Source organism: Lepidochelys kempii, chromosome 24, assembly GCF_965140265.1.
Source record: "Lepidochelys kempii isolate rLepKem1 chromosome 24, rLepKem1.hap2, whole genome shotgun sequence".
NCBI classification, from domain to species: Eukaryota; Metazoa; Chordata; order Testudines; family Cheloniidae; genus Lepidochelys; species Lepidochelys kempii.
Window position 1 is genome coordinate 7,231,879 of NC_133279.1, and position 25,921 is coordinate 7,257,799.

The following is a 25,921-nucleotide window of genomic DNA, read 5'->3' on the forward strand; positions in this document are numbered from 1 at the left end:
TGGATGGATTTGGGGGAAGGAAGGGGGGGGAGAGGAGGGAGGCTGGAGGATTCCCCCCACCCCCTCCCTTTAAACCCCAATCAAAGTGAGAAAGTTCATGAAGAACCTGGCTTACCTAATGCCGGCTGGTGCTTTTTCTAGGCATGGGGGGGGGGGGGGGGATGTAAAAATATAAACAAATAAAATAAAAACAACAACGACAAGAAGAGTAATACTAAAGAAATGAAAATCAGCAGCAGGGGTTCAGATCCCCCCTTCCTGGAGCTTTCAGCAGAGGGGCTCCTGTGTCCGGGAATGTGGAGGGGAAGGAAAGGTCTCCTCTTCCCTGATCATTCAGCCCTTTTAGGGTAGTCCAGGAGATCTCCAGCAAAGTGCTTGCAAAGCAGCAGCGGGCTCCAGCAATTAGCTACCGGCTGTGTTTTGGTGGTGTGCGGGGACGGATTAGATCTCTCGCTCCCTCTGGTTTTAATAGGTGTAGCTCAGAACAGTTCCATCCTCTTTGTGTCTGCTACACACTCACACTCACACACACACACACACACACACACACTGATCTCCTCCCTCCCTTCCTCCCTCCCGAGAATACTGCCCTACTCCAGCCCATAGCTACTCTCATCGATTTCACTAGCAAACACTCCGCTTTCCTGCTTCTCACACGTCACCAAGCCTAAAATCTGACAGATGTGCAATCAGCAACCAACCTGATTTAACCCGATCGGGCCCGGCTTCGACAGAGCGAAAAGGGGCGTGGGGGGGGTGCGGAAATCTAGATTATATTGACTTTGCAGTTTGTTGCAATACTTCGTGGCTCAGGGTTAAAATGTATATTTAATACTTCCCCCAAAATATTTATATCTTTATCTATCCAACTGAATAAATACACCATATCTGTCTAGCTTTACACTGCTGCCCATCACCGTGGTATCTGAGCCCCTTCCACGTCGAACCAACAGCGAAGTCCCTCGTGGATTTCAGGAAATCTCTGTCTCTCCTCTGTATACTACCTGTATTTTTGTAATGCCTCTCTCTTATGTATGAGATCACAAATAATCTATATAGAGTCTGTATTTAAATATAGATGAATCTATACAAACCCACTTAGAGAGTCTATGTGGAAGCTTGGGTTATAAATCTATATAAAGCCACACAACTGTGTACATTCTTATATTTTTGTGATTTACCTACCTTATGTAGGAGATCATAAAAACCCCATGTAAATCTAAATAGTATAGAAATTGCAAATGCATGTTCCTATATTTTTGTGATTTCTCTTATACAGAACTCACCAAAAAATCTATATATAATATATACAAATCTAAATATATAAATCACACACATATATTCACCTCTCTGCCTTGCTTATATGTAGACGGAAAAAGTGTGACAATCCAAGCTATGAGAGTTTCATAACCTTTCACACTGTATAAGGGGACACTTAATTAGCCACAGAGCTGAAATGCGGTTTAAACGGGACTCATCCGTTTTAAAATCATTCCTGTCCGACCAATAATGATCCCACGGAGCCAATAACGCGAGATTTTTTTAGCTTTGTGCACAATATTAATAGCTTCTAAATCTTGGTAAGCCTCTGTATCTATGTTCTGCAAAATGCAGATGTAGTATCCGAATCCCCTCCCCTTATACTCACAATGATTTCAACCGAAACAATTACAAAAGTAGATACCGGCGGCCCTGGGACAAAGTAAAAACTCTCCAAGAGTCCCCCGGTGTATAGATTAATTGGGGGAACATCCTCACCCCCTTTTGTGAATGGATCTCAGACCCAGTGAAATGGGAAGAGATTCATCCTATTGTCTGATCTAAGTAAGTGTATTCAAATAGGCATCTTAATAAAATGACGATAATGATAATAGGCGAGCAAAGGGGAGTCCGGGGGGCTACAGACACAGGAACCAAGAGAAATCAGTTCATGGTTGGCAGTTTCTTCAAAGGATCTTAAAAGCTCCAGTTGCAAGGGAGGGCTGGGGGGTTTCCATTAGGATCCGCAGCTGCTGTATCCTTCTCTCCAGCTGGAGCCTTTATGGTTCACAACCTGGAAAACGCCAAGTATTAAGTTCCATGGAACATTTCTGAATATTTACCCTCTTTTCCTCAAAGAGACATCACTGAAGTAATCAATGCAGTATGCAGCAATCTACGAAGCCAGCGTAGAAAAAGAGAGAGAGAGAAAGACTGGGGAGACTGGTTGTTTAGTGAAGAGTGGGGAGGAAGTCAGGATTTGGTGGGCGGGGTGGGGTGGACACACCACAAATGTGTGTGTCGTCCCCCCCGCCCCAAATCTCACCAGGTGCGCTCTGGGAAATTGGATAATCTGCCCTGCATTTTAACCGGGCCAAGGAGGCAGGATTGTCCCTGTCCAAAAAAAAACAAACAAAAAAACCCCCAACCAACCAACCGATTTCCAGCCGCTGGATTAAAAGATGGGCTCATCTCCCTGTTTAAAAACAAACAAAACAGCTGCAGAGAGTGGACCGGGAACTGCACGTGTTCCTGTGGGGTCAGTGTGAACGGAGAAAGAAGGGGAGTGTGTGTGAAACAGACGAGCTAGATCTGTGCACTAACCTCTTCCATTGGGCTCGCCTGCTGTAGGGCTAAACTGGGGGAGCTGGGGTGTGTGTGTGTGTGGGGGGGGATTGTTAGAAAGGGAAGAGGCTACATGAGAGATCCGGGTGTTGTACTGGGAGGGAGGTTCATGGCCACACAGGGAGGGGAGAGGCTTAAGGGCTACTACTGTCATAGGCCCTGCTGGTCGAGGTCAAGGGTAGAGGCTCACAGCCCTGGAGTCAGGCTCCCTAGATCGCCTGGGTTCCAGCTGGTAACCTGAACTCAGTCCCGCCTGACTTCCTCACCTCCCAGGGCAACGCACACGCTACCCACACAACATTACACATTTCAACCTAGTGCACAATGCGTCTCAAAAATGCCCCAACCACCCCCCCTCCAAAAAAACCCCACCCACTGGCCCAGAGAGGCAATGCCCCGCTTCCGCCCCCCCTCCCTCATAATCCTCTCTCCTCTGTGGTTAATGGTTTTGTTGTGATGGTTTGAGAGTCCGGGGGGTTTTTTTTCCCCCTCCAGTTGCACTTTGTGTGTCTAGCTGCAAAGCAAAACAGGCCCCATGGAGGCCAATCGATGCGCAGCTACTGGCAGATTTTCCAGAGAGATCAGTTCGCGTTTAGACAGAGGCGGCTCCCTGGCTGGGGTCTGAGCCCGGGTGGCGGTAATTTTCCTCCCTCCCCAAGTGCTGAACCGAGAAAGTTTTTTGTAGGCTGCCCTGTGGTTGAAGTGACTGCCCCCTCGGATACCGCCTTGACAAATCTGCCCCTAACGACTACAAGGCTCTCGGAGGAGCTGTCCAACCCGTCGGTGCTGAAGGGGCTTGGGGCGGACGAACTGGTGTCGGGGCGGGAGGGAAATATTTACAACATATCCAAAAATCAAAAGTCACCCCATAGATCCAAAGGGGCTCGGATGGAAACAGGAAATACAGGGACTTTCTCTTTTAAAAAAATCATTTTGCTAAGCCAAAGCTTCCAGGCAGGAACGCAAAAAATATATTTTTGTTGTGTCTACATGGAAATAAAGCCGAGTTAAGAAGCGCGTGTACCCCAGACAAACACTCACGCACGAACCGGGCACCTCTCCCACTGAAACTGAAATAACTGCAGGCTTGGGGAGTTTTTAAATTATTTGGGGGACGCAGGCAAGAGAGAGAGAGAGAGAGATGTCAAAGGGTTCAGTTTATACTTAGAAATATATGAGCTCACTGGTTTTAGAAGAAGGCGCGCTCTTACTTATTCAGCGGGAGAAGCAGTTTAGATTTCAGCTTGCAAGGATGGTATCAGGGTCAGGTTTGAGCTCCGAATCCAAAAGCAGAGAAATGCCAGGAAAAGCTGCAAGCCATCCCTCAGCAATCCACGTTTTGCAGGGGCACCTCTTAGCCACTGGAATGTCCCCCTCTCTCCACACTTTCAGCTCGTTTCATCCAGTGGTAAAATGGCCAAAAAAGAGGTTTTGTTGCGGATGCCAACATGAGGTTACTAACTTTATTCCTGGTCAGAACTGTGCCAAGAGAGACGTGTTCGATTTCCAGATCACAGTGTCTTCAATCATTTGAAATGGCATTCCGTGGTGTGTAACAAGAATGAAACACACACACACCCCATAGTCCAAAACACATCGCTATTTAAAAGTCGATTACTATATTCTTTATTTTTTTTAAAGTGTAAAAAGGGGTAAATCAAACTTAAAATAACTGGGACACTTAAAATACACGGAAATACTGCGATTGGAAATTTATCGCGCCTCCCAAATGACTTCAAAGATACCGATCAATTGCTTTACGGTGGAGACAAATGTTGCCATATCTATATTCCAGTGGAACCTAATTATGAAATAATATCATACTCCCGAGTTTCCCGGCACCTCTGTATATGGCCCCCACACAAACACTTCAAGGCACTAGCCTCATCAGTTTGGTTTTTAGTTCTCCTGAACAGAGTTTAAAACACCATTTAGTTGATTAATTGCTTTTTATTGATCACTTTGCTGTTTGGCAGGAACATTGGCCCTTCCACTGAATATATTGAAATACTTTCCCCTAGCCCATTAAAAGACACAAAATACTTTGTTTTACAATTTGGTTGGCTCCCCCACCCCACCCCCATGGCTAAGCAGAAAAGACAGGCTCTCTCAGTTATCATTCACTTCGAGGAAATGAAGTTGTGTTTAATGCAATTTAGCCCCCTTAAAAATGAAAATTGCATTACATAAATTTAATATTTCTCCTCTTTAGGGCTTTTCAGAAATAATAACTAACATTGTTAATGAAATGCCAGCCAACTTTCTCCTGTTGTTCGTCAGATCTAGCCTCCACAGAGGACGGATGGTGTCAAGAGCCCTAATGTACTTAGGGGATTTATTTCAAATTGTTTAAAAAATAAGTATGCTCAAAGCTAAAATAATGTAAAAAAAATCCTAGAAACAAGAATAGATTTTTAAAGGAATTAAAAGGCACCGTGTCGGGGGCAAATAATCGCCAACCATATTTTTAAAAGCTCAAAATATCCAGGAATGTAACACCTTAGTTGCAAAGGAAGAAAGTTGTCAGAACTCGGCATGTCCTTGTTATAACAATGAGAGTTCGAGATTTGTTTCGTGTAAGTGTGTTTATTATTTAAAATGCTCAGTGCATATGAGAGATGCTTTTATTCAGAGGTCTACATTATTCAGAGGTCTATCCAGATCAGCTGAATGGATGTTTAACCACGAACACTTCAAATTTTCAAACTGGCAGTGATCTAAAGAGATAAAACATCCTGTGATAATTGGATTGTACCTATGTGATATCTATATCTATCTACACACACAAACATCATCTATACATACACACAAACACACACACACAAATGCACCCATATGGATGCCCATGCACCTACACATCAAATTTCACACCCACACAGGAACATTTAAATTATGTCTAATGTCAATTTCAAGAGGGAAAAAATCATTTCGCTGCCTCTCAAATAATATTCACTTTTGAAAGCTGTTGAGTTGTTTGTATTTACTTATTTTAAGTAATCTTCCAACAAATGCCAACTCTTTGGGAATTATGCTGAAGCCTTTAAAAAATACTTTCCCCCTTAACAACTCTGCCCCAGTCAATAAACAAATCCAACCTGACACAATGAAACCACTTGGCAAGTTGGTAATTGATAGGAGGGCTACGGGTTTAAAAGGAGAAATTTGAAAATAAAAACTTCATCAATAAAAAAATCAGAGGTCTGCAGGATATTGCGAGGCAGCCCCCAAAATAAAAATAAACATTAAATAGCTACCTAGTGAAAGACTCAGGAATTCACTCTCACCTGATAAACAAATATTAACATGACTCAATATTTAAAGCAGCCCTCTGGCGCTGGGGGGTTTCTGATCTCATTCACACCATACTGTGAACCCGTTTCAGGAAAGTCAGTGAAGTTACATCTGTGTAAACGAGATCAGAATCCGTCCAACCCATTTTGCAGTGAGACATCACAGCAGTTATAGGAGATGAAATATAGAAGTAAAGTAGCAGACAAGAACAATCTGAAACACCATCTGATTATCAGTGGCTACTGGTGTTATCAGTTGAAAAATGTAAAGTGGTTGTAATTACACAAATATTCTGTGGATCTGATTCAGTAGAGATCTGAAAATTATATATATATATATATATGTTTAATAATATATATAATTACACACATATTGATTATTCAGCTTTGTATAGAATCAAGCTGTATAGAATATCCTATATATAATGAAGACATAGATAAACACTGAGTATTTTAAATAATAAAACATAAAAATGAGAAGTGATACTATCTGAGAGGAGAAAAATATTAACTTTGCATAAACAGGCTTTTAAATAAGCCAAGAAAAGACCACTCAGTATAAAGAGGGGAAAGTGACTCCTGGTCATTCAGACCTAATGTAACTATAACACGACACGTCCACAAATATAAAAAAAGAAGAAAGAAAAGAGAAAGAGAAAATTAGTACAGCTCTTTTCCTCTCCATTTAAAGTCCCTAATAAAAAGCAGAGTGAATTATCTTGAAGTCAGGGAAATTTTTTTACAAATCTGGTAAGCTGTTAACCTTTAGAGGGCTATAAAAGTGGCTGTAAGTAAAAAAAAGGAGAATTTAACTTGATTTAATGTAATCAACATTATTTAAACTATTCCCTGGACTATTCCCCAATGTAGTTTACCTTACAGATAAAGGAAATAGCAGGGAAGGAAATTGAATTACATTCCTATATTTGCCATGCTATGGATCAAGTTCCTGACAGCAAGGAGGTGAAGTATCTGCCCCAGCTATGAATCATTTTGCATTTACAGTATTTTATGTTTCTTAATAAATACTACTTCTATTGGGTTAAGCTTTAATTTGGACGCTATTACAGTGGAACCCATGGCTCTTCGAGGCTGTTTAAATCTGATCAATAAAATATTGTAATAAAGTATCCCTTAATGAGAGTGAAATTAACAAGGGCCGAGAGATGACAAACCGTCTGTGTTCATTCGGGAGTTTGCTTCTTGTTTTAACCAAAGATCTTTAGTATTGTCCAAACTTTTTACTTTTTATTCTATAATTTGTTGGGAGCCCCCTCTCCCTCTCCCTTTTGCTTTAAAACTGCAGGGAAGAGAGTTGATGGTTTTTAAATCAACTTGGTGCAAACTTTCCCCTCTTTGAAATCTCAGTGCTGCATTAAAGGGATCAATAGGGATTGTGTGGTGTTGTCTTCACTAGATCCTTCAGCAAGACCACTTATTTGGCTGCTAAACAGAGATGATGCCCTTTGCTTGTGGCAGGGGGGCTAAAAGGGGCTTATGCTTCAGCTGTGAGTTGAAGGCAGGGGAAGCTAAAGGTTATAGGAGACCTTAGCCAAACCTCGCAGTAGGGTTCATTATAGCGAACCCCTACATCAGGGGCGTGTGTAGTGATCATTCTAGGGAACTGCAGAGAGTAGATCTGAGTCAGGGAATGGGTTGCTTTTATTCTTTTTCATTTCTAACCGGCTGGTGAGAGCCCTTTGGTTTTTTGTATTCCTCCTCTCCACATTGATTTCCATCCTGTCTATTGATCTGCAGCACAATATTGCACGGCGTGCACTTTTTAAAAAACGCTCGGTCATTTCCATCTTTAATAGTGGGAGCCAATTTATTGTTTTCTCTAAGCCCCTAAAAAACAAACAAAACTAGGAAACTTTAATGGATCCGTTTAGATCCCGGTTTCCCCGCCCACTCCCCTTTCATCTTTGATGCAGTAGGTAGGAAATGTATTTTAAAACAAGGTTGTTTCTCCTCCCCCACCAATCCCTAAAACCTTTGCTCAAAGCAGGGGTGTTGTGTTCGCACGGACCTACCAGTTGAATCAGAAAAAAATAAAATAAAATGCAGATTTTGTAAGAATCGCAGAGATTTTATATCGTCCTTAAATGAGCTACACATTTGTCTTGTTTCTGTTGTGGATCATTCTGTGGTTAATTTCTCTAATGCTGTGTATGCGAGACAGCTCCCTAGATTCGGTTGCAGGGATGCTGTAGCAGAAAAACCAGATAATTTGCTAAAGTCAGATCTCTTTAGATGTATTCCACCACCCGCAGAAAACTACAGTTTGGTCCATTCACACGCTGCTCGATCTTTTTTCCACAGGTGAAGGCGTGAGAGAGTCTGTGCTCAGCGTAGGAAAGATTCTCTCGTGATCATAACAATAAAATCGCAGAGCTTCCGTCCTCAGTGCCAAACGCAAAGCTGGCGGAGACAGAACAGGCTGGAATATTAACCCCAAGATGCACGGTGATATGAACATGACCATTCTGCTTCGTGGGAGCGGCGGAGAGGGGGGTTAATTGCCGAGAAGGTCATGCTAAAAGAAACACAAAGGGGGCGGGGGGGGGGGAAGAGATTTTTACAGTACAGCTTCTCGCAAGGAAAATACACGTCACCATTAAATGCAGCCACAGATGCATATTGACCGGTCTGCTCTGGCTCCAAGCTGTGCGTGGGTGTGGGTGTGGAGGGGGAATAGTTTTTTTAAAAGGGGGTGTTTTATATAACAATCAGATGCCAGCTCCTTGCGAAATAAAGAGCTCAGGAGTTGCAGCAATTGGGGGTTTTCTTTTACCCCCACCTCTGAAGGGAATGTTGTAAAATTCCCCCTTAGGGTGAGGACGAAGCGAGGGGGAGTGGGATCAACCTTCCTCTATTCCTTGCCTTTGTCCTGTGAAAGTAGCAAAACCAGGTTTCGAGAGAGCAGCAGGAATAAAAACACAGACTAACTACTCGAGTATGTACTTTGCAGCCCAGGGAAACAAGAGAGACTGGGGGGAAGGGGGGGAAGAGAACCAGACGCTCGCTGCGTGTGACTTGCTGCCCGCTCTCCATCCAACCCTTTCACCTGCCCCCCAGCTCTCTGATTAATCCCCTCTGCCCCGCCCCCCAATTAGAGACCCGAGCAGTTCATTTTCAAGTACACTCACAGCTACTCCCTCCAAAATCTGGTGGAATCCAGACCCCTGCCTGCCTGGCAGCCCCACATCTTCCCCAAAGAAGAAACCACAAGTCCAAGCTGGCTCCCAAAGTTTCCACCGCCTCCCACTTGCCTGTCCTTGAATCAACTGGGGAAGGGGCGAGAATCTCCATCAAACGCTCACTTTCTGGCTACTTCAGTCTGGGTCCCGCCCCCTTTCTCCCCAGTGCTTCATAGGGATCCAGCAGTCTGCAGCTGCCTCTTTGCTACGTGCCCGTCAGAAATTCCCACGATCTCACCTCCGCTTCTTCGCCTCCCTGTGATTCTTCTCCTGTGGACCCATGGCTGGGTCTCCTGCTTTCTGATGAAGGGACCCAGGGACTCCTGCCCCTGGGATATTCTGTCTCGGCCCTCCTCCTGCAGCTTTCCCTTGCCAGTAAAATAAAATAAATCCACCTTTTGCTTCCAAAGCCGTCCTTCTCTTCTGGGGATCTCTGCCCCCACACCCGCCCAGTTCCTGGCTAATCAAGATGTTAACGAACAGAGATTCCAATCAATAGATTCAATCAGAAAAGCAGAAATGATCATACTTTCACTTCCCAAAGCTCCCCCTCCCCCCAGCAAACACAGCTCTTATCAGCTAATGAAAACAAATAATCATTAGAGGATAATTTGACAATCCAATTTAATTATTCCTAAACCAGATATGAGCTTTTCCAGTGGGCTAGCTGGAGCTAGAAAGATTTTTCTTTGATGGTATTTTGCAGGGGGTGGGGATTTTTTTCAGAGCTGAGTTTGAAGGATCTAGTCAGTTTCATAGCACCTTCTTGCAAGCCACAGAGCATGTGGAAAAATCCGGATTTAGTCTTTGCTAGTTCAGCCTAACACATTTTCAGATGTATGTGCATGCATCCTTAAACATGGCATTTGAAACCCATATAGTATTACGTTTCTGATTAACCCAATTTGATTTTTTATGAGATTGCTAGGCAGAGTTTACTCGCCTTGTCCCTAGAGGAAAAAGGTCACATGGAAAATGTTGATTTTTCTAATAAAATAATTATGAAATACTGGCTGAGATAAAAAAAAAAAAACCCACACGCAAACAAGGAGACAAGCAAACCCATGGAGTGATGGTTAGATGAACTACAATGGGAGAGCATCGACTCTGGGTTATTACTAATTCCTGATAAGAAAGAGCCATCCATCCCACCCTATTAGGATCTGACGCTTTAAGGGAGGTATAGATGGTTAGTCAGATACAGAAGGAAAGTTAAATAAATTCTGGATTGTGAGATCTCTGAGGGAGGGACTATCTGTGTTACATTTCAATAGTCCCTAGTACAGTGGGGCCCTGATCCAGGCCACTCAGTGCTACCACAATACAAACAATCAATAAGAATAAATCCTTGTGTGACTTTCTTTACATTTGTTTCCGCAAGAAAAAAAACGGATGGAAAAAAATACATTGGGAGGATGACTTGCACTCTTTCATGGGGTATAATAATTGGATAAAGCTCTGGTTGAAAAATAAACCCGAGCGAAATGACCACAAACCACAGGGGGAGAGAGCTTTTATGCCTTAATAGGGAAGAAAATAAGAGAATGGGTGTTAACACCTAAACTAAAGATAAAGTATAAATTCCCACTTAGGTAGCATTACCTTGTCCCTCGGAAATCTGTGTGTATGAAAGGCCCTTTTGTTGTGTATAACATGCTGGCACATTATTTTCTGGGCTACATTTTTTCTAAGAGACATTGCAACCAAGGGCAAATTACTTCCCTGTCCAGTTATAAAATCCAGGCATTAGGGATTTTGAATGGGAACAATGAGTGGGGCTAGCCTGTTAGAGAAGGCAGTGGCCAGTGGATTGAGCACTGACCTGTGATTCAGAGTAGCTGGGTTTTATTCCTGCTGTGGCTTAAGCCATTTTGCCTTGGTTTCCCCTCCCACCATTTGCCTTGTCTTCTCTACCTAGGTTGGGGCAAGAACTGTCTCTTACTAGAAATTTGTACAGCACCTGGCACAATGAGGTCCGGATCTCAACTGGTGCTAATAAGGGCTACTGTAATACAAGTAAATAGTAATATAACGCACACATAGCTAGTGGGTGTTATGTCTCTCATCTACCTCATTCTTTTGGGATCTGAATGCTAACAGCAAAGAAGTTAGTTCAAAGGGTTGTTTGCCAGATACGCTAGTCTAGGCCCAACATTTAGGTCGGGGTTTTTTTTTTAACTGCCCAGATTAACAACAGAAATAATTTAAAAACCCAGCAAAAAGTGTTTTCTTTAAATCATTATTTAAAGAGGCCTCTGCCTTGCTGGAGCCCACAGCTGTCTATTTATCTAGCCCCTCTGTTTTTCCCCAGCGCTGACATATCACAGAAGGAAAGCATTTAAACAGCATTTTGCTAAACGGTCCATTGAAGTCAATGGGAACCAGCCCATTGATTTCAATGGGCTTTGGATGCAGTCCCATGAGACCCGGAAAGTGAAACAGACTAGAATCAGGGCCTTGACATTGAATGAGCAAGAGTCATCATCCTAGCTGAGTGAAATGCAAACAGCGTAGATGGTGAAACATCAATGGGAATTTTAAATTTGTTTTAATACTCCAAGGCACAGAAAGTAACCTAAGCAAGGATTCCCCACCCCCCATTATACAGGTCTAAGGCCTGATTTCTGTTAATTGAGACAGTCACAGGGAATCCCCAGTGTGAGAACTGATAATCAGGTGGAAGCTACTGCTCAAGGAGTGAGAGACTGTCAGGAAAGGGGCTGCAGCCTGGTTAGACAATTAGACCTGACTGTCCTTTTCATAGAGTCTCAAATCACAACCGAGGAGAGGGGAAGTTTGCCAGGAAAAAAACAACAGGGTGCTATTGGGAAAACCAAGGCTAATTAAGAGCATGTTCAAATGACAACACTGCAAATATATGAGGGTCCTATTCATTGCTCTTTACTCAGGCAGGCCCTGATACAGCAAAGCACTTAAATGTAAGGGTATATTATTAACTTCAATGGAGTCTAAGCAAATGTTTAAAGTTAAGTACCTGTTTAAGAGCTTTGCTGTATCAGGACTTCAGGCTTACTCCCAGTGATGTTCATGGAAGTTTTGCCTAAATAATAATAATCCCTAGGTCTTATCATCTGTAGACCTCCAAGGGTTTTACAAAGGAGGTGAGTCTCATGATCCACATTTTACAGCTGGGGAAACTGAGGCACAGAAAGGGGGAAATGATGTGACTATGGTCACCCAGCAGCACAGGTCTCCAGAGCGCTAGGCCAATGTAGTAAGTACTCACAGTAAGACTCAACTCTAGAAGGGCTATTAAACTTCATGCTTCAGGATTTAAGCTGATCTCTAACAATTAGAGACCAGGATGAGACCTTCACTGGGGTGGGAGGGGAGGTATAGAGTCTCTCACATCTGCCTGCTGTTGGGTTCTGGCACTGTCCTCTGACACATCGTTGTCAGAGACAGGACACTGGGCTAGATGGATGCTGGCCCTGATCTAATCTGGCAGTCCGTAGTGGTATGCCCACATTGAAGCCTGGGACTCACACTAGCAGAGTGTCAAGCCCACCCAACCCCACTGCTGCTGGGAATACGGCACATGGGACAGCTGCTGGACGACTGCTTAGGTGGTTAGCGCTTGTCTCTCTGCAGGAGCTGCCATGTCCTCTCTGCTATTTTTAGCACACTAGCTAGAGCTGAGCTAGCAAGTTGGTCTCCCTGGGCTGGGAGGCTCATATGTCCACACTGAGCCTGAGCGCTGACTCAGGGCTGAGCCCAACTCCCTGCTTCCGTCCACACACAAATCAGTCTGACTTAGGTCGGCAAGGCCTCAGAACCCACTTCGTAGGACCCTGCTGAGGGAGGTCGGGGCGGGGGGGTCAGAGCCCAAGTCCTGCTGAGATTTGGGTTCAAGGCCTGTCACTGTGCAGTGTGGACGCAGGGCAAGCCTCAGACCTGAGTCAGAAGGTCTGGTTAGTGAAGTATGGACACGGTGGCACAGCCGTGAGACCCAGGTCCAGCAATTGTAATCCAGGTTTACAATGCAGTGTGGACGCTCACGCATGGACTGGGAAACACCAAGTCCACAAGTCCGGGTCCCACAAACTGGGGATTAGTGTGCAGTGTAGACACAGCTCCAAGCCTGCAAACACGTTCTCTGAGAGTCCCATTGAAATCTGTCGGATTCCTTGGGTGAGGAGCACTGGATCCTAAATTATCTCCATGTTGGGCTGCTTCCTTGATTAAAGGATCATTTATATATTGCCTCTTCAATAGCTTTTAAAACCCCTTTGCACTCTCAGTCAGAAATAACACTCAGGGTCTAACCTGTAGTAGCAGGAACTGGTGACATCTGTCCCCATGCACTCTTGCAGTTACTGGACAATCAGCAAGGATCTCTGTCATTTCCACTGCGTGTTTGTGTTATTGGAAGGCTGATCTAGGCTGCATTCCCCCTCCAAGAGTTTTGCTACGGCTGTTCCCCTCCCTTAATACAGTCACTTGAAGATACCACAAATAGACAGACATGCTTTGCTCCTAATACATTGGTTTCCAAACAACCTAAAGACAGGGCCTGGAAACGGCTAGTATGCATCTATATGCTGTATCTGGCACCTCTCTGAAGCTACTGTCTTGTCCTCCAGCAATTTGCCTTTTCATTTTAACAGGCAGAGTAAGTTCCTAGGTGCTACAGTTGCAAAGATGTGATGTCTACAGTCCCAGGAGATCTGTTGTCCGGGTCTACTCCAGGCAGGTGAGGGTCTAGTGCAGGGAGCGGCCCTGGTTGGCTGGGAAGTTGCACACAAGGTGAGCTGCTAGGTGTGCTCCCCAAGCTGGACAACCAGGAAAGGGCATTTCAAACATACGCAGGATGTTTTAAAGTGGGGAGGGGTGTTGCTGGTCTCCTTGACCCCGGGGCAGTGGAGTTCACAATTGTGACCAGTGCAGCCACTGCTGCAGGGAATCGGGCATTGCGGGACAGCTGCTGGAGGACTTTTAAGGTCGACATAGGTCACGCAGTGTCTACGCTCACACTGCGTCCATCTCAGTAGGTCAACCAGGGCTCAGGGCCGTTCGGGGAGGCGGTTTTACTGTGTCACCGTAGACCAATCTGAGTGTAGACACCCGCACAAATAGGTCAATGCCAGGTGACCTAGGTCGACCTGACTCAGCAGGGTCGACCAGTTTGCAGAGAGCCTGGGACAATAGCACCAAGAGGTGTGAACTGCCCCATCCATCACACTGAGGGGTTAACTCAGATGCCCAGTTATAAGAATTTAAATATCAGAATTGTTAACTATTTCACTCCTGGTGTAAGAACGGCGGGGGGTGGGGGCGTGCGTGTGACAGAGCTGCACAGTTTACTGTGAGAGATGTCTCCTTTCAGTATCATAATAACAACTGCCCCCCCAGTGCTTTTCAGACAGAGAATGGGCTTCAGGCATCAGGAACGGTAACATACAAAAGCCAGCAGGAGAACACTTCAATCTCCCTGGACACTCAATGACAGATTTAAAAGTAGCCATCCTTCAACAACAAAACAAACCCTTCAAAAGCAGACTTCAAAGAGAAACTGCTGAGCTACAATTCGTTTGCAAAGGTAACACCATCAGTTTGGGCTTGAATAGGGACTGGGAGGGGCTGGCTCTTCACAAAAGCAATTTTCCCTCTCTTGATATTGACAGCTCCTCATCAATTATTGGGAGTGGACCACATCCCTCCTGAGTGAATTGGCCTTCAACACTGGTTCTCCACTTGTAAGGTTACTCCCTTCTCTTCATGTGCCAATATATATTTATGCCCGTATCTGTAATTTTCACTTCATGCATCTGAAGAAGTGGGTTTTTTACCCACGAAAGCTTATGCCCAAATAAATCTGTTAATCTTTAAATTGCCACCAGCCTCCTTGTTGTTTTTGTGGGTACAGATTAACACGGCTACCCCTCTGATAAAAGGAGCCCAGAAGCACTATCCCCCTTTAACAAATTGGGAAACTGAGGCACAAAGCAGGGTGATAACTTGTCTAAAGTCAGTTAGTAAACAGAGCCAGGACTCGCACTCCAATATCCCAGTGCCTAACCCGAGACCTTACCAACTAGGCCACACTGGTAGGTAGCATAGAACCTACCCCACCACTTTTGCTTTCAGACAAGGGGGATCCCGGTTCAAGGACCCTGCCAGAGGTCTTCTATGGGGAGCTACGCTCTAACCACCCAATGGTGCTCATGCAGTATATTTTAAATCTCAGCACAATCTATTCAGAGCAGCAGATCATGTGGGTGGAGCTTGGACCAGCTTGGACTTGCTTCCCCCCAGCAAGCTGCCCCCTGCCTGGATGCCTGACAACTGAGAAAATAAAATACATTGTGCTGGAGTTATTCCTGTCCAGATTCCTGCGCTGGGACTTTGTAAAACTTGGAGACCGAGCTCTAGAGAATCTATCCCAGGCTTTACACTTAGCCCGCTGCAAACCAGCCCTGGGGGAGTTTAGGGCCTGATCCTATCCCCATTGAAGTCAATGTGAAACTTTCTCTTTGCCAGGAGGGAGTGAATACTCTTCCAGGGGAAAGTCACCTGAATAAACTTGATCCCGATCCTCTGCACAGGGCAGAATTTCGCCCCCCATTGCAGTTCAGCTATACCTCACCATGCAGTCACAGAGCCTGACCAATACTAGGAGACAATCCAGTTTGGGGTGGGAAATGAAAAACCCAACCCATTCTCCAGTTGAAACTTCCCTGGGAATTTATCAGGGAAGGATGTAAGTCCCCAAGCGGCATTTAGTTAGAACGTGGGGCGTGTGTCTGGAAAACACCATGGGGTTCTTTAATGACCATCGGTGGCTGGAAGGTGGTCTCCCCAAGAGCCCAGCAAGCCACACCAAGGCCTGGTCTACACCTAAAATGTAGCTTGATCTAGCTACATTGCTCAGGGCTGTGAAAAATGCCACTCCCTGTGTGGTGCAGTCAGGTAGAGCTGTACCACTGTAGACACAGCTAGACAGAAGAACTCTTCCATTTACCTTCCTGACGCCTCTTAGATTCATAGATTCATAGATATCAAGGTCAGAAGGGACCATTATGATCATCTAGTTTGATCTCCTGCACAACGCAGGCCACAGAATCTCACCCACCCACTCCTGCGAAAAACCTCTCACCTATGTCTGAGCTATTGAAGTCCTCAAATCGTGGTTTAAAGACTTCAAGGAGCAGAGAATCCTCCAGCAAGTGACCCGTGCCCCATGCTACAGAGGAAGGCGAAAAACCTCCAGGGCCTCTTCCACTCTGCCCTGGAGGAAAATTCCTTCCCGACCCCAAATATGGTGATCAGCTGAACCCTGAGCATATGGGCGAGATTCATCAGCCAGACACCCAGGAAAGAATTTTCTGTAGTAACTCAGATCCCACCCCATCCAACATCCCATCACAGGCCATTGGGCCTATTTACCATAAATATTTAAAGATCAATTAGTTGCCAAAATCATGTTATCCCATCATACCATCTCCTCCATAAACCTATGGAGTCTAATCTTAAAGCCAGCTAGGTCTTTTGCCCTCACTGCTTCCCTTGGAAGGCTATTCCAAAACTTCACTCCTCTATTGTGTATGTGTGTAGACTTATACACAAATAGTCTGAAACAGTTAATTAAAAAAATTAATACAATACATTAAAACAGTTGTTGAGGGGCTGGAAGTGCTAAAGTGACAGAAAAACCCCCTTACATCGCTGTAGTCTGGGTCTACGCTACAGTGGTATACCTGTGGTGCTTTTAGCCTAGAGATACCCCAAGACATTAGATCAGTAGCGACTCAGGAAGCAGACACCATCCATGTTTGTCATTCAGGCTTGACAAAGCCCTGGCTGGGATGATTTAGTTGGGGATCGGTCCTGCTTTGAGCAGGGGGTTGGACTAGATGATCTCCTGTGGTCCCTTCCAACCCAGATAGTCTATGATTCCTTCGAGGTCCCCCATCCCACCAGTGTCCCAGGCTGACCCTTCAGAGCGTTAGCAGAGACACCAGCCTGGAAAATTTAACTCTGCTTGGGCACAGCTGTCATTAAGTTTGAGAAAGAACTAGCTAAGTGATGGGCACATACATACACGCTGGTGCCAGCTCTTGCCGTTTTGAGTGTCATGCAATCAGGTGTGTCACTTAAAGTCACACAATCACACACAGTTTCTAATCCTGTGGCTGTGGAGAAAAGCTTCAAAACGTGGACTTGATTGAAACCTAGAGGCTCAAAAGCCAGACCACAAATAGAAAGAACCCAACTTAAAAAAAACGCAGTAAAACCTCCTAATTTTTTAACATTTGGAGTTGCCTATACTGGATAAACTTATCTATAGCAGCATCTTTTTCAACCTGAGTTTCAGTGTCATTCAGCATCCCCACTGGAAATCCCCGGTTCCTGGGGTTTACACTTTGGCTGGAAAAGAATCGCTCTGCGTCAACACTTTGCATTGAAGAGATCTAGCTCAGGCTGGATTTGTGCGTGAGTGGGGCACAACACTTAGCTCCTAAAGAGCCCTCCTCCTCCACAGGGCTCAAGGCACTGGTAAATATCATTACGCCCCTTTTTATGCATGGGCAACTGATGGACAGGGACCTGCTTCACGGAAATAAGTTGGTGGCAAGTTTGGGAGATAGAACCCAAGTGTCCTGAGTCCCAGGTCAGTCCTCTGCCTTACTGGGGAAACACACACACACTCTCTCTCTCTCTGTTGGGGGCGGATATAGCATGCATCCAGGTGATTGAGGGACTTTTAGACTCACATCGCTGGCCGTAACCCAATTTTGAAGCCTGGAGCTGTAGAACAGGAAGGGATGCAAAGCATCAGGGGTTTTGGAGGCACCTAACCACAACTCCCGTCTCTCCCTCGAGTTAGAGCCGTTGCTCCGAGAGCTAACTTTCGCGGTGTCTTATTAATTCCTAACGTAGACTGGGGCCTTTGGGTGCTATGGAGGATACATTGAAAGTCTCAGGTCTAGCTGAATTGCTTCATTAGCAGCACTGGGAGCCCAAGGTGGGCTGGGAACCTGGCCAGGGTCGGGGATATGCCTCCACTGCCCCCACCTCCCTCCTGCTCTCTTAGGGGCAGTATCCGCCCTTGGCTCTGATGACAGGCCAATCTGACCCCCCCCCCCATGCCCATTAATACCACCTCATGGAGCCCACAGAGCCCTCCTCCCTCACCCCCTCCCCGAGCCCCAGTCTAGTGACCTCTGCCCTCCCAGCTGCCTGCCCAACTCACTAGCCCCCATCTTCGATGCTGCGGTCTCCTAGCAACCGTATCTGACCCGGCGTCTCCAAGAAGTGGCCTATTGATTGTGTAGATAATAAATGGACAGCAGCGATGTGCCATCCCCAATCCATTTTTACTCTTCCTTGTGGTTCCTTGATAGATTCTTGCTCTGAACCTCGGCTGGAGGGATAAGTGGGTTAACTCTTTAGGAACCAGGCCTTCCGGAGGGCTCCCTGGCTTCTGTCAGGTCACCCACTCCCTCCGACGGTGTCTTTTCACCTTGTTCGCCACGCTGCCAGGCCCAGATGCTCCTGCTTGCAAATCAGTGTAGCTCAATCGGCTCCAGTTTACACCTGCTGAGGCTCTGGTCCTAGGCTATGTTGTTTCTGTGATTTGCAGGCAACTCATGTATGTTTATTCAGGGAGATGGGGAGATCTTTGGGTTATCAACCCCCTCTCCTTTGCATTCTCACTTTCATAAATTCTTAGATTCTAAGGCCCAGCAATCCTTTAGTCACATACCGCGGGCCGGAGACGTTCCCGGAAATAATTTGTGTTTAGACTAGGACACATCTTTCAGAAAAGCAGCCAACCTTGCTTTAAAGATTCCCACCATGAGCCTGGGGAAGTGGCACCAAAGGTTAATTTCCCTGGCCATTAAGAATTCCCACTGTATTTCCAGTCCGCATTTGTCTCGCGAGACCACAGGTGAACGCACCGAACTGACGCACACTGAGGAATGCAGATCAGAATCCCCATGACACTGGAGGGAAACGGGATGACTCTGGATTTATATAGGTGTTGCTCAGAGCAGGACCCTGCTGTCTGAGAGGAGACAGAAGCAGAAGGAGGTCAAATGAATCGGTGGGCAAGGCCCAGATTTTCAAAAGGGCTCAGCACTCAAAATTGGGGGCAGCTTGTCAGAAGAGCTGTGCTCCCAGTTAGCCACCAGACGTTCAGAAATGCAATCACGTTGGGTGGCTAAACTCTTTTGAAAATCTGGCCCAAGTGGAGCCTGTTGGGGGGTGAGTACACAGGGAAATCTGGCCATTGTTTAGGTGCCTAAAGGGAGCACAGCTGGAAAAACTGGTCATAAAAGTGCAGTTCACAGACTTTAAAGCCAGAAGGGACCATTACGCCCGTGTAATCTTAGCACAGGCTGGAAAGCATCACCCGACAATTTCCACATCAAGCCCACCACTTCAGGCTGAACTATAATTGATCTTTAAGAGAAGCAGCTAGTCTTGAGTTAAAGTCTGCAGGGGATGGTGGACCCACCATGACCCTAGGTAAATTCTTCCAGCGGCCTCTTACCGTCCATGTTAAAATTCGGTGCTTTAGTTCTAATCTGAGTACATCTAACTTCAATTTCGAACCCTGGAAGCTCACTGGGCCTTGGCCTGCTAGATTAAAGAGCCATCTAGGTTCAGAAAGCCCTTCCCCATCTGTGTAACTTTAAAAGATTGGTCTCTTGAACCAGGCAAAAAAATAAGATCCAGGGTGTTTACAGACCCCCTTAGACCAGTCTGGCTCATGTTTCCAGATTGTCCTGAACAGGTAAACTGAGAGCAGCACAAAAACTGTCCACATTTCACTCCAGGATCATGTCAAAATTCATTGATTTGATCAAAGATGAGACTTGCAGGTAACATTTGAAAAACAACAACAACAACCCTTCGTTACTTAGGCGCTCAAGGTCCAAATGTTCAGAAACATCTAAGTGATTTAGAAGCCTCACTCTCATTTTCAAAAGCCACTTAGGACTAGAATGTGGCAGGTAGTAGGGGACTTAGGCACCTATCTGCATCTTAATAGGATTTTAAAAAGTGCCTAAGCGAGTTAGATGCCTAGCTCGCTGTGATACGTTCCCCAGCACATGAACCCCCCACCACAGCCAGGTCCCTGGCGCATGGCTACTCCCTTCTTGTCTAGCCACAAAGCTAGGCCTAACCCTTACTGATGTTTGGCAGACTTTGATGGCTCGGAGATCCACCTAACATCACTGCTGGGTTCAGGGCGGTCAAGAGAACGTTCCATCCCCTTGGGGAGTCAGGGGTGTGGGCCTCTTCACCTGCGCCAGCTCTTCCACCCCCATTGGCTGGGAGAGAATGGAAATATTAATCAAGGCCTGGGGGTATCCATCCGCTAGGACTGCCAGCCCCTCACCCTGCTGTCTATGGGATACCCCACACTCTCTGCCTCCATGATGTTTGATTCCACCTAGCTCCACCAAGCTTGCGGACAATTTCAAAAAACAGCAGCAGTGCCAAGGGCCGGTTGTTGGGTTCCTGCAGTGAGCTGATCAGAACGGGCCACGGGCAGAGGGCAGACGAACCGCTGCCTTTCCAATGGGTATTATTCTGTGTATTGTAGTAATGCCTACAGGCCCCAGCTGAGATCAGGGGCTTATTGCATCAGGAGCTGCACAGAGAGTGAGAGACAGTCACTGCCCCAAAGAGCTCACCGTCTGAATAGACAAAAGATTGGAGGGGAAACTGAGGCACAGAGCGGGGACTTGACTTGCCCATGGTCACACAGCAGCTCAGTGGCAGAGCCAGGAAGAGAACGCAGATGTCCTGACTGCCAGTGCCTTACCCACTGGACCACGGTGCCTGTCAATAAAACACAAAGCCAAGGTCCTCACCCACCTGTGATCACTACACATCCCAGGAGGCTGGACATGACCCTAGAGACAAATGAGCTGGGGTATTGCCCATTTGCTCTGCTACCTCTGTGCCTGCTGGCTAGAGCCAGGGCAGGGACAGGAGCTGAGAACACTCCGCCAGAGAAGCTGTTTGCAGTGGATTTTCCTGCAGCAAAGGCCAGGAATCAGGCGAGACGAAAACCTGACGGGGTTAAATTTCCAGACTTAGGTCCCAATCCTTCAAACCGCCCTGTGTCAGCGGATCCCCCGCTGTCCCTTGGAAGATTAAAGCTGGGATCTTCAAAGAAGGTTTGGGGAACCAGGGGAAATTTGAGCATCTTGCTCCCTTAGGCTTCTTTGCCTGACGCAGTAACGTGTGCAACAAATCCAAAAAGAAAAGGAGGACTTGTGGCACCTTAGAGACTAACCAATTTATTTGAGCATAAGCTTTCGTGAGCTACAGCTCACTTCATCAGATGCATAAAGTGAGCTGCAGCTCACGAAAGCTTATGCTCAAATAAATTGGTTAGTCTCTAAGGTGCCAAAGGTCCTCCTTTTCTTTTTGCGAATACAGACTAACACGGCTGCTACTCTGAAACCAATAAATCCAAAGGCATTTAAGCAAATTTTAGCACCTAAAGTCCACAGGATGGTTCATGGGCTTCAAGTCAGGCACGTGCTTAAGTGCCTTGCTGAATCGGGGCCTAAGTGGAAAGCTAAACACGGCCTTAGCTATGGAGTTGGTAGCTCTGCCTCTTTAACACACACACACTGCGGAGTATAAAACAGCAGGTAAAAAAGGGTTAAGAGCCAGGCATTTTAAAAACACATTTTAGGGAGGCAAGAAGGGGCTGTATCTTGGGAACCCCTTTGTCAAATGATTCCAAATTTTCACCATTTACTCTACCCCAACCCTTGATGTGGCAAACAAATTTTCAAGGCAATTTGCCCATTCATGTGCCTTTTACAGAATGTTGAAAAAAAATCAACCCTTAAAAAGAAACTGCTACAACCGTAAAATGTGATAACTCCATAGTTCAGTTCAGGCTTTCCCTCTGTATACACACATACACAATTGTGCCCTCACACTCACTGCATATGTGCAGCTATACAAACACACACACAGTCTTGATCTTACACATTCACTCACTGCATATTCACACGCATGATCTCACAGACCCACATACACACACGTATGATCTCTCACACACACTCACTACATATACACACATGTATGACCTCACACACATGATCTCTCTCTCACACACACGATCTCACTCTCACACACACACACGATCTCACTCTCACACGTATCTCTCACACACACGTATGATCTCGCTCTCTCTCTCACACACACACACATACGTACGTACGATCTCACACATACATTCTGCATATATAAACATATGTACAAACAACCGTTTCCTGGCGACGTCACTGAAACACACACACAGGCCAAGGCTACAAGCCAGAGCTGTTGCCCAGGTCTCTACGGCACGCCTCGCACCTGATGGAAGGGGCGGCTGTGCTGCTGGCGAGATCCATTACAGACCTGCTGTTAAGCACTTCAGCGCTGGCCTGGGTCACTGATGGAGCTCCCCGGGCCAGCCACTGGAGCCCAGCTGCGCTCGCGGGTGGCAGGGAAGAGCACATCATTAGGAGCGAATCGGCAGAGTTACAGTCACCAATGCTGCTATCAAGATTAAAGAGAGGGCCCCGGTTAGCTGGGCTAATGGCCACTCCGGCTCCAGCGCTGTGCAGAGTGGGGTTTGGAGGGCTTCTGATAAAAGGCCCAGAGATGACACAGACCCGCCTCTGAGGGCGCTTCAGAAACACTCCAGCCTTCGCCTGGGGGAGATGGGCAGGCGAGGAAGAAACAGGAGCAGGACAAGGAGCCTTTCACTCAGGAATCAACACCCACCCCCCTCCTTCACCCCCACCCCCCTGTTCCTGAAGTGCCTTTCGCAGACAACAGCGGCCAGGCCTGCCTGCCTTCCTCTCTCTCGGTCTCAAAGCCGGCTCTCTTTGCTCCCATTCTAGGGCCTGATCCTTCCAGGCGCTTCCAGCCTCCACCAACTCCCATTGAGACCCCCCCACACCTTGCAGGATGCGTCAGGTCCACAGCCAGACCATTGGGATCACCTCATCTGACCCCTTGCATGGCACAGGCCAGAGACCTGCCCCTAGATAATTCCTGGAGCAGATCTTTTAGAAAAACATCCAATCTTGATTTTAAAATGGTCACTGATGGAGAATCCACCATGACCCTTCGTAAGTTGTTCCAATGGTTAGAACCCCTTGTTAAAAAGGTTTCAGAGTAGCAGCCGTGTTAGTCTGTATTCACAAAAAGAAAAGGAGCACTTGTGGCACCTTACGAAAGCTTATGCTCAAATAAATTTGTTAGTCTCTAAGGTGCCACAAGTCCTCCTTTTCTTGTTGTTAAAAAGTTACTCCTTATGTCCAGTTTGAATTTGTCCAGCTTCAACTTCCATGCCATTGGTTCATGTTAGATCTTTCTCTGCTGGATCAAAGAGCCCATTATTAAATATTTGTTCCCCATGTAGGTACTTACAGACTGTGATCAGATCACCCCTTTATCTTCTCTTTGTTACGCCAAATAGATTTAGCTCCTTGAGTCTCTCACTATAAGGCAGATTTTCTAGTCCTTTAAATCATTCTCGTGACTCTTCTGTGACCCCTCCCCAATTTATCAACATCCTTCTTGAATTGTGGACACCAGGACTGGATGCAGGATCCCAGCAGCGGTCACACCAGTGCCTAATACAGAGGTAGAATAACCTCTCTACTCCTACTCAAGATTCCTGTTTACACAGCCCAGGATCGCATTCGCTCTTTTCACCACAGAGTTGCACTGGGGGCTCATGTTCAGCTGATTATCCACCACAACCCCCTAATCTTTTTCAGAGTCCTTGCTTGTCAGGACAGAGTCCCCCATCATGTAAGCATGGCTGAATTCTTTGTTCCTAGATGTGTACATTTACATGTAGCTATATTCAAACGTATGTTTGCTTGTACATAGCTCACCAAGTGATCCAAATCGCTCCATATCAGCGAGATGTTCTCTTAGTTATTTCTCTTCACTCACCCAGTTTTTCATCTGCAAACTTTAGCAGTGATGATTTCATGTTTTCTTCCAGGCCATGAATCAAAGTGTTGAACAGTGTACGGCCAAGAACCGATCCCTGTGGGATCCTCCTAGAATTGCACCCAGTCAATAATGAGTCCCTGTTTACAATTTCATTTGGAGACCTATTAGTTAGCCAGCTTTTAATTCATTTAATGTGTGCCATGTTCATTTGATATCATTCCAACTTTTTAATCAAAATGTCATGTAGTACAAGTCAAATGCCTTATACATGTCTAAGTCTATGACATGAACATTATTACCTTCATCACTCAAACTTGTAATCTCACAAAAAAATTGGCATTAATTATATTACCCTCCTTATTATTAATCAAGTTCCATCTCAGCAGCTCCATTATCTTGTCCTGGAACAATGTCACCCTGACAGGCCTATAATTATCCAGGTCATCCTGTTTACCCTTTTTAAATATTGGCACATCATTAGCTTTCTTCCAGGCTCTGGAAATTTCCCCATGTCCCAAGACTTATTGAAAATCAACATTAACAGTCCAGCAAGCTCCTCATCCAGCTCTTTTTAAACTCTTGGATGTAAATTATCCAGACTTGCTGATTTCAAAATGTCTAACTTTAGTAGCTGCTGTTTAACATCCTACTGAGATCCTAGTGAAACACCAATGGGAGCCCTCCCTAGACATTCCCTGGCTGTTGCTACTCCCTACCTGGAAACGTGGGGGCATCGGGGCAGAGGGATTAGAACTCAGATCTTCCTGCTCCCAAAGCCCAACCCCCCCGAGCTACGGGACAGGGCCAATGACACATAGTGGAAGATCTCTGATTTCCTCCAGCAGAGGGCCATGGTGCAACCACACGTCTAGCTAGCAAAAATTCATTAAAAAACTCACCCTTCTCTAGGAACTTTTCAGGCACGGATCTCAATGCACTTTATAGATACTCATTAATTAAGACACAAAGATATACGTTATTAATCCCCTTTTGTGGCTGGGAAGAAGCTATGGAGCGGAGAAGTGACTTGACAAAGGTCACACGACAAAGTCAGGAACGGAAGAATCCAGGAGTCCTGGCCTTAACCACTAGAGAACACGCTCTCCCAGAGCCGGGAGTAGAACCCAGGCATCCTGCCTCCCAGTCTCCTCTGAGCGCTTGACATTATCCTTCTCCAAAGCAGCTATTGAGTGCTGTTGAGCTCTTTTGAAAAAAAAAAAAAAACAGGCCCCAGGTGATTCGTCCATGCAACCCGAACAGCAGACAGATGCCCACAGCAACCATCTCTGCAGATCAGGGCTGTGTTTACAAGCCGAACGGCTGGACGAAAACAGCCCCGAATGAGACAGGTCAGCTCTCCCGTCACCCAGCGTGCGCTTCCTACCTGAGAGCCGACGCAGCTGTCTCAGAGGCCCAAGACTGTGAACGGTCAGACGCATGCACCTTGTATTCCCGACAATCCCTCTGATGGAGGGCTGACCAGTGGGCACAACCCCCGGCTAACCAAGCAGAACTAAGGGTGACAACACAACACACCACAACAACACGGGGGTGGGGGGTGCCGATGCTGCTGCTGAACGGGGACCGGGCCCCTTTAAGGAGCCCCCCGAAGTGATAGCCCTTGTATCGATTTGCAGCCGGGGCCGGTGACCTCTGTCAAACCACAGGGGTTAAAGGTCAGCAATCCCTTCTGCTCCCCTCCAGGCCAAAGGAGGAGGCTGCCTGGGCTCGTGTGGATGAGGCCAGGGAAACAACATAGAGGAGAACGGGGACGGAGAGCTGGGGGCGGGATGGGACAGTAGGGAATACAATGAAAACACACACACACACACCCCGTTCCAGCAGCACATCCTGTTATTGGTGGTGGGG

At 46.2% G+C, this 25,921-nt stretch overlaps 1 protein-coding gene across 1 annotated transcript in view; it reads right to left on the minus strand.

The window, feature by feature from the left end:
• Nucleotides 1-8,027: 8,027 nt before the first annotated feature.
• GOLPH3L (golgi phosphoprotein 3 like) overlaps nucleotides 8,028-25,921 on the minus strand; it is a 63,877-nt gene continuing 45,983 nt past the window's right edge. The window contains exons 6-7 of the mRNA XM_073322593.1: nucleotides 9,333-9,554; nucleotides 8,028-8,430 (exon numbers count right to left, since the gene is read on the minus strand). The gene's annotated coding sequence lies outside the window, so the exon portion shown is untranslated. The remainder of the gene's footprint in view (nucleotides 8,431-9,332; nucleotides 9,555-25,921) is intronic.